Here is a 9,259-nt window from a genome sequence, read left to right as displayed (position 1 = left end):
AAAAATTTACTACAGCACCATGATACAAAGAATAGGCTCTAGTAAAAATGTGAAACCCAGAAACAACACAAAACTCTAATAAAAATTTAATCTTGTTATGTTGATTAAATGCTTGTCAAATTTTGTTATCACAGTTTTATGCGGAGGAAAAATCTGAAAAATTTATGGAAGGATGATAATGAGAAAACATCTTGCTGGTTTTTGCTGAAAATTTTGCTATAAGCTCATGTCTTTGTTTTCTCCCTTGTGCAAATTTTTGTAGCACCAGAACATGAACATAACTCATGAAATAAAAAGATCAAAACTTCTTGATGGATAATAAGCACTTAAAGGCAAAACCCAACCTAGCCCAATTGCGAAAATAAGTTTGATTTAAAACTACTCTATAAATGATTGCCCAGTGAACTTAAACTAAAAGAAGTTTACCCATCAAAACTCTATGTTTGGTTTACAACTCTATAGTAAAGGAAAGCTATACTTTAAACAAATCATAATACAACCTCTCTTGCATTCATATAGAAAACACCCCGATAGAAGATGGAACGTACGTATTGGTGTCGACGAATGAGAGTACGTCCGCGGAATTGCAGCTGAACGCAAGTGAACTCATTCAATACCCGAACCAAAGTTCGGAAGAGCTAACTTTTGACAATGCCACAGAAGGCAAGCCTCGATGCATTTAAACATCCTTTATTTTCGAGTATATGATATTCATGTTGTAATTTAATTATCTACGCATTTAAGTTCTAGGAGTTATCTGAAACCTTACATCCATGATCCTAAGTTCCCATGTACTGATTACCATGATAACGCTCGACTACATGCTTCGCTAATTAGGACCGGTAGAAGTCGAGTAGTTTCCTGCTACTCGCGAGATCTTAGGTTCTGTTTACTTTACCACATACTGCAATCATAAGGTTTACGGGCAGGGTCAATGGTGGTATTTAATGGTGGAGACCCCGTCTGTTTAGTGAAAATGGACTAGGGCCGCAGTGTGTGGTACATCTGTTAAGTGTTTGAGTGTACTAACCACATGCCGAGAAATATGGTAATCGGTAAGCTTAAGTACCTGATTGGATCGTGACTGGGGCATACCTCCCCACTGTCTTTACTTCGGTTCCATCTAGCTAGTGCGCGGGTGCAGAGTCCTCGTACTCTGTAGTCGAGGGCGGTGGGCCTGTTCCATGACACGAGAAGAAAGGGGAACTGTTGCGTGGGCGATGTCGTTCCCCATGCGTGTGGAATAGGTTTCCCTTGAAAGGTTAAGAACTCAATTCGAATCGACAGCCGCTCACGGTCAATGAGACTGCTTAACATTTCTGCCACATAGAGTAACAAGTGGAACATGATGATAATGAATACTGATGGATGTTTAATTAATTCTCCAACATGGATGATTAGAGATAGATGCTCATTTAGAATGGTTAATTGAACTAGAATGATGAAAGCTAAAAGTTGAAAGTAAGGATCTACTATTAGTCGCTTTTTCGGCAAAACAAACCCCTCAATTCAAAGAGCCTTGCATGTCTAGTTAAACAGACTAAGTTATATCCGGTGACGGGTAAGTCTTGCTGAGTATTAGTATACTCAGCCTTGCTTGTGGCTTTGTTTTTAGGTGTTACTTTTGAAGATATGTTTGTTGGGTTGGCTTGGCCTTGTTCTGTGCCTCCGGGATGGGCTATGGTGTGGGATGGACCTTCAGCTGGTGCTGACTCCGATCCTCGAGAATGATATCTCGTATCAGCTTTATCGAGATATCTAGTTATCGCTAGTTGTATATTTTTCTGCTTCCACTGAACTCTGAACTTGAAATAAACTGTAATCATGAAGAACTTCTATAAACCTGCCTTGTCTTCAGAATGGTTTGTAATAATTAAATTTCCGCTGCTACTCTGAATGTATGAAATGTGGGTTGATGTATTATCTAGAGCTCACCTTCGTGTGAGTAATTGCTTGCTAGATCCTGGTGGACAGTGCCTTTAATCGAGAGTTTACTCAAGGGACTGCAGTGTCTGATGCAAGTTGGATCAGAGTTGCCATGCAATGTTGATTAGCGCATCTAAGCCGTGCTATTTTAAGCGGTTCCGCCACAGATCGCAAGGGCAAGTTCAATGCGCAGAGACAGAAATAGCAGGAAAGGATCTAGAGGCCCTGCTTTGGCTACTGCCAGCAGAAGTCGAGGTTCCATCCCACATTACAATTCAAAGCCTCTGAATCTCAACCGAACCAACAAGCCCCGACTTTCCGAAGCTACGGTTCCGTGAACCAGCAAAAGGACAACAATGGTGGGGCAAGTAAAGTGGTGAGCAATGATCGGACCTGTTTCAACTACCGAGAGCAGGGCCATTATGCCGCCAACTGCCCCAAGGGAACTCTTGCGGGAGCATAAGGACTGCCGCATCAGGAGCAGGACGTGGTGGACCACAAGCGTCGGGACCGCAAAAGAAACTGGTGCAGTCTTTTGGACGAGGCCGCGTCAATCACATCGATGCTCAGGAAGCACAAGAGGCACCGAACATGGTACTCGGTGAGTTCCTCATCGACTCCATCCTTGCAACAGTTCTGTTCGACTCTGGAGCATCCCATCTTTCATTGCATCAAGATTTGTTGCCAAGCACAAGATCCCTACAGTTTTGCTAAAAACCCCCTTAGTCACCCACTCACCTGGAGCAAGTATTAAATGCTTTTTGGGATGTCCCCAAGTTAGAATTATGATAAAGGGGATAGAGTTCCTAGCGAACTTAGTAGTCCTCCAGTCTAAAGGAATTGATGTGATCCTTGGAATGGACTGGTTAGGCAAACACAAAGGCACCATATCCTGTGGTGACCGAACTGTAACCTTGGTTAACCACAAAGGGAAACAAGTGACTTGCCAGCCACAGGGACCAAAACCCAAACCTATGGTATGCAACATGGAGACCACAACCCAAGAAGATGTGCCCATAGCATGCGAATACCCTGATGTGTTCTCAGAAGAATTGCCGGGATTGCCACCCGACAGGGACATAGAGTTTATTATCAACCTCTTACCCGGAACTGGACCTATAGCAAAGAGACCCTATAGGATGGCGACCGATGAGCTGAAGGAATTGAAGGAACAACTCCAAGAACTACAAGAGAAAGGATATATAAGACCAAGCTCGTCACCCTGGGGATCGCCAGTTTTATTTGTAAGGAAGAAGGATGGTAGTCTCAAGATGTGCATAGACTACAGATCGCTGAATGAGTTTACCATCAAGAATAAGTACCCTCTGCCCAGAATAGATGACCTATTTGACCAGCTGTAAGGAGCCAAGTACTTTTCCAAGATAGACCTAAGGTCAGGGTACTATCAGCTGAAAATAAGACCAAGTGATGTGCCGAAAATGGCATTCGTGACTCGTTATGGTCAGTACGAGTTCACTGTGATGCCATTTGGGTTAACCAATGCCCCGGCATATTTCATGAAACTTATGAACAAAGTGTTCATGGAAGAGTTAGATAAGTTCATCATAGTATTTATTGACAACATACTTATCTACTCTAAGAGTGCCAAAGAGCACAAACAACACCTGAGGATAGTATTGGAAAGATTGAGAGCCCATGAACTATACGCAAGTTCAGTAAATGTGAATTTTGGCTTACGAAAATTGCCTTTCTCGGCCATATATTATCTAAGGAAGGAGTAGCTGTGGATCCAGCAAATGTAGAGGATGTCACCAATTGGAAACAACCGATGATAGTAACGGAAGTCCGTAGCTTCTTGGGTCTAGTTGGATATTACCACAGGTTTATCGAAGGATTTTCAAAAATAGCCAGACCCATGACGGAGTTGACCAAGAAGGACAAGAAGTTCATGTGGACAGAGGCATGTGAGAAGAGTTTTCAAGAGTTAAAGAAAAGATTAACTACAGCCCCAGTGCTGACTCTGCCGGACATCCACAAGGACTTTGTGGTGTTTTGTGATGCCTCTCGACAAGGTTTAGGATGCGTACTAATGCAAGATGGAAGAGTGGTAGCGTACGCATCGAGACAACTTAAGGTGCATGAGAAAAACTACCCCACGCATGACTTGGAGTTAGCCATGGTAGTTCATGCACTCAAAATTTAGAGGCATTACTTGATTGGGAATAAGTGCGAGATATATACAGACCATAAAAGTCTGAAATATATCTTCACCCAATCAGACTTGAACTAAGGCAAAGGAGATGGTTGGAGTTGATAAAAGATTACAACCTAGACCTCCAGTACCATCCAGGAAAGGCAAATGTGGTGGCAGACCCTTTGAGTTGCAAAGCCCACTGTAATGCCCTGAGGTTGAAATCGCACCAACCAGAGCTAGCCCGAGAGATAAAGCACCTCAACCTGCACATAGTCAGGTAAGAAAAGATGAATACGTTGATGGTAGAGCCTAACTTAGAAGAACAGATCGGACAAGCCCAGAAGGAGGATCCATATCTCACTACCAATAAAAGTAACACGGGCAAAGGCAAAGCCCCAGGATTCCGAGTCGATGAAAAGGGAACCCTATGGTACAAGGATCAGATATGTGTAACAAAGAAAGGCGATCTACGCCAAGTCATCAGAGGCACACAACTCTGCATACTCCATTCACCCAGGAGCCACAAAAATGTTTATGGATTTGAGAAAGAAATATTGGTGGCGTGGAATGAAAAGAGACATCGCAGAGTTCGTCGCCAAGTGCGACGTATGCAGGAGAGTCAAGGCAGAACATCAAAGGCCTGCAGGACTCCTGCAACCCTTACATATCCCCGTATAGAAATTTGATGAAGTAGGAATGGACTTTGTCATTGGACTACCTCGCTCACCAAGTGGCCATAACGCTATATGGGTAGTAGTTGACCGGCTCACCAGGGTGACCCATTTCATACCTGTCAACACTACCTATACCGAAGATAAGTTAGCTCAGTTATACATTGACCGGATTGTCAAATTGCATGGAGTGCCAAGTAGGATCGTGTCCGATCATGACGCCAAATTCAATTCAAGATTCTAGAAGAAATTGCATGAAGCCTTGGGAACTAAGTTGGATTTTAGTTCGGCTTATCACCCACAAACAGACGGTCAAACCGAAAGGGTGAATCAGATATTGGAAGATATGCTAAGAGCTTGAGTGCTCACCTATGGAAGCAACTGGGAGAAGAGTCTATCTTTTGTGGAATTCTCCTACAACAATAGCTACCAAGCCAGCTTGAAAATGTCACTTTTCGAAGCCCTTTACGGGAGAAAATGTAGAACGCCACTCATGTGGTCCGAAGTCGGCGAAAGGTCATACTTTGGACCTAAGTGCATTTAAGAAGCCGAAGAGCAAGTAGCTAAGATTCGAGAAAATTTGAAAGCTGCACAGAGCAGGCAGAAGAGCTATGCGGACACCCGCAGACGCGACCTAGAATTTGCAGAAGGAGACCACATGTACCTGAAGGTGTCACCGATAAGAGGGACCCGAAGATTCCAAGTCCGAGGAAAGCTAGCACCTAGGTATATCGGACCCTTCAATATAATAAAGAAAGTAGGAGCTGTGGCATATCGTTTGGAACTACCGGAGGAAATGTCAGATATACACAATGTCTTTCAGGTGTCGCAACTGAAAAAGTGCCTGAGAGTGCCCGAGGAACAAGTTTTGACGGATGTCATGGACCTACAACCAGACCTACAATATCAAGAGAGACCTATTAAGACCTTGGACGTAGCCACTCGGCAAACAAGACGAACTGTCGTAAGGTTTTGCCGAGTACAATGGAGCAACCACACTGAAGCCGAAGCAACTTGGGAACAAGAAGATGATTTGAAGAAAGAGTTACCCTACCTATTTGAGAATTACCCAGAATCTCGAGGACGAGATTCTTTTAAGGGGGGTTTGGTTTTGTAACACCCTATTTCCACCTCCTTTTCAAAATTTGCGAAATAAAATTTTGAATTTTCAAAGTTCACATAAATTTTGTCAAAACTGCAGGTGGTTTTGATTTTCCTTTTGAAACAAAAACTTTTCAAAAGGTTTCCAAAAGCTTGAGTGTCTCTCTAGGTTGTAGTGGTTTGAATAAATTTTGTGGTTCATGTTTGTGCCCCAAACATTTCAAATTCCATTCAAATTAGAACCCAAAACCATTTGAAAAAGTTTAAACCTTTAAACCATGAATTGGGCCGCCCTTTTCCTTTCTCCTTCGCGCGGCCTAGCCCGACCTGCCGCTTCCCCCTTCCCCCTGGGCTGCTCGGCGCCTCGCGACCCACCCCACATGTGCAAGAGCGCCCCCGTCGGCCCGCACGCCCGAAGCCGCCTCCACCGCTCCCCGTTCCGCCTTCACCCACGCGCTCACGCCCCCGCGCCCGGACGCGCCCTCCTCTCCCTTCTTCTTCCTACCGAACGACCCTTACCCTCGCCCGAGCCATGTGGCCGCCGTGCGCAAGCTCGCCCCCCTCTCATCGCTTGGCCCCAACATTCCTCTCTCCGGCCCCTACCTTGCTCGAATCGCGCACCCCTCTTTCTCCTTCTTTGCCCCGTGCCCGGCCCCCACGCCACCGCCATTGATGACCAGAGAAGCTTCCTGAGTTTCCCCGCCCGAACCGACCTTCCCTTGCCTATAAATGGGACCCCAGTGACCCGGAGCTCCTTTTCACCACAACCAAGCCACTAAACTGTCTCCTGTCGAGCTCAATCGCACACGCCACCGCCTTCCCGCTCTCCGGCCGCCTCTGTGCCGCCGTGAAATTAGCCACCATTGACCCCGTACTGCCCAGCCCATTCTGCAGGTGAGCTTCGTCGAGCCCTCCTCTTGCTTCTAGGCTAGACCCAGAGCCGCCTAAGGCCCTCCCCACACCGGAACACCAATGCTGGCGTAATGCCGCCGCGCGCAGCTGAGGTCTTGCCATGGCGAGGTCACTGCTGCACAGTAGGACCCCGCACAGGCCTTGCCCAGGCTTGCTACTACCCCCGTGCTAGCACCCCGACCCATTTAACCCCAGTGCCAAGCCCCGGCGTAGCCCGAACGCGCACGCTAGTGAACGCCGTCACCGCAGCACCGCACCGCTGCTGCGCCATCGCTACGCACCCTGCAGCCCTCAGCTAAGGCCCTAGGTAGATTACGCGTGTCGCGTACTTCATCCCAGACCCAAGCCCGAGCTGATTCGACCCCTGGAGCACCGAGATTGGTGAACTTCGGCGAGCCCCCGCCCGCGCCGCCGCGGAAAAGAACCCCAGCGACCGAGCTTCGTCGCCCTCACGCCCAGAACCGATCCCAGCCGTACGATCCAGAGCGGACGCACGCGATTAGAACCAGCGTAACGGTTCACGTGCAACTTTGCTAAAGAGCCCCTGAGCTTTTAGAAATCAACCCACAGTCCAACGTAGTTGAAAATAATTATGAATCAGCCCCAGACTTTACGGTTTCAACCCTGTAGTTTTAAAATATAGAACCCACCGTCCCTGAGGTAAGTTTTCACAAGTAGACCCCTAGAAGTTTAGTTTTATCATGTTTTAGTCCCTGGTTTTTGCAACATAGACATTACTTAGTTTTGTAAGGGATTAACCGGATAAGTTCCGGCGAGGTCCGTGCATGAACAAAGCATCAAGCCCATGCCTTGAGGTACTGGCCGTAGTACGTCTGCTCGTCCGGCCGTAGTACGTCTGCTCGTTCAGGTACCTGGCTATCCCAGAGCATGATGCCGCCGTAGTTGGCCGCCTTCTGCACAGTGGGCAGCAAGTCGTAGTAGAGCGGCCTGACGCCCACCATGTCGTCGCCGCCACCTGTCGTCCCCGGCTCCGTGATGTTGGCGCCAACCAGGCCGAGGAACACCTTGCTCCTCGGGTATGTCGGCGTCCACCAGCCCCACTCGTCCATCACCCCGCGCAGGCCGGTGTGTTTGTAGGAGCACCAGTCGTCGCCGTAGAACCACACGTGGAGCGCTCGAACAGCCCCGTCACCAGCGCCTTCTCCATGCGGCGCTGCGGGAACACGCATCGCGGCGTCGCCGTCTGCCGCACGTGCTTGGTGGTTGCGTGGTAGTACATGCTGTCGGAGGAAAACTACAGCCGAGTGCCGTAGTGCACCCGCCTAGTCTTGAGGGTGAGGAACACGCGAGAGTTTAGAGTGGTTTGGGCCGCTGGAGTGTAATACCCTACGTCCACTTGTGTGTTGTATTGCTTGTGTTTGGAAGAAGTTCTGTGTATGAGCGTTGTCCGCCAGAGAGTGTCCGAAGAGAGTCCTAGTCTTAGCATGTGCTCTCCCTTTTATAGTCCAAGAGAGGCACGTACATGGCCGTTGGAACCCTGACAGGTGGACCCAGTGTGAATGTATTAAATAACATATCGCACAGAGTATTATGGCACTATGATCGATGGAGATCTCATCCTGGGATTCCCTACGCTGCCGTCGTGGATTCTCTGACCCGGACGAATCTTCAGACCGACGTGCTCATCCTGTCTTGTCAACGCGACGCCTGTAGCTAGCGGGGTAGGCTGCGATGCGCATACCAAACCGGCCGCGTAGTTTGCGGCGTAGGCGACATGATGGTGTGAGCCGTGCCGTCGCCTCCATTTAATGTGGTGGATAGGTGAGTGCGCGCGGCGCTTGTAGCTGCACTGTGTGCCTCGGTAACTCGTAACCCGCTGTGTTGTCATTTGAGCCTACCTCGGTAACTGGTGAGCGACAGTGTCATCTGGCAAAAGCTGCCCCGCGCACAACGGTGCCGGGGCATGCCTCAACTACTTGCATTTAATGCGGTAGGTGGGCGAGCTTTTACTGGAAGGCTCGCGCCCGCGATGCGGGACACGTGGCGGCCCCGGACCTCCCCTGACAAAGAGCTGGGCTCCACGCATTCAGGGGTCCGGATACGCATGTGGAGGTCCCGGACCCACTCGTGGGGTCCTAGCCTCCGGCTGCTAGTGCTGAGCGTTCCTCTCTAGAGACATGTGGCGACGGCAGACCTGTCCCCAAGTGCGGAGCAGGTTCAGGGTCGTTTGCTCTGTTGGTTGGGTCTGGACCCTTGGGCCCAGTTGCTCAGCTTTTTAAGGTATAGTTATGGATAACCACCCGTGACTTTCATCCAGACACAGTAGGAGGGGGTACCCCGATCGCGGGGTACCGACAGTGACCCCCGGGCCCACCTCGGGAGAGGTACAAACTTGCAGGTGGGGCTACTATCGCGATGTGGTTTTGTGCAACTTAGTTGCAATGGGCGCACGGTGGCATGCGGAGCGGGAGTCTTGTCCCGTGTTTCCCATCAATCAGGTCACTGCCTCATCATGCCCCTACGGCTTACTGAC

The 9,259-nt window shown here is 48.7% G+C and overlaps 1 pseudogene; it reads right to left on the bottom strand.

Annotated features, from left to right (window-relative positions):
* Nucleotides 1-7,562: 7,562 nt before the first annotated feature.
* On the bottom strand, nucleotides 7,563-8,005 carry LOC120680935 (annotated as a pseudogene).
* Between the last annotated feature and the right edge of the window lie 1,254 nt (nucleotides 8,006-9,259).

Source organism: Panicum virgatum, chromosome 7N (assembly GCF_016808335.1).
Source record: "Panicum virgatum strain AP13 chromosome 7N, P.virgatum_v5, whole genome shotgun sequence".
Classification (NCBI taxonomy): Eukaryota; Viridiplantae; Streptophyta; class Magnoliopsida; order Poales; family Poaceae; genus Panicum; species Panicum virgatum.
Note: the sequence above shows the minus strand (reverse complement) of the source record. Positions and strands in the feature narration are given on the sequence as shown.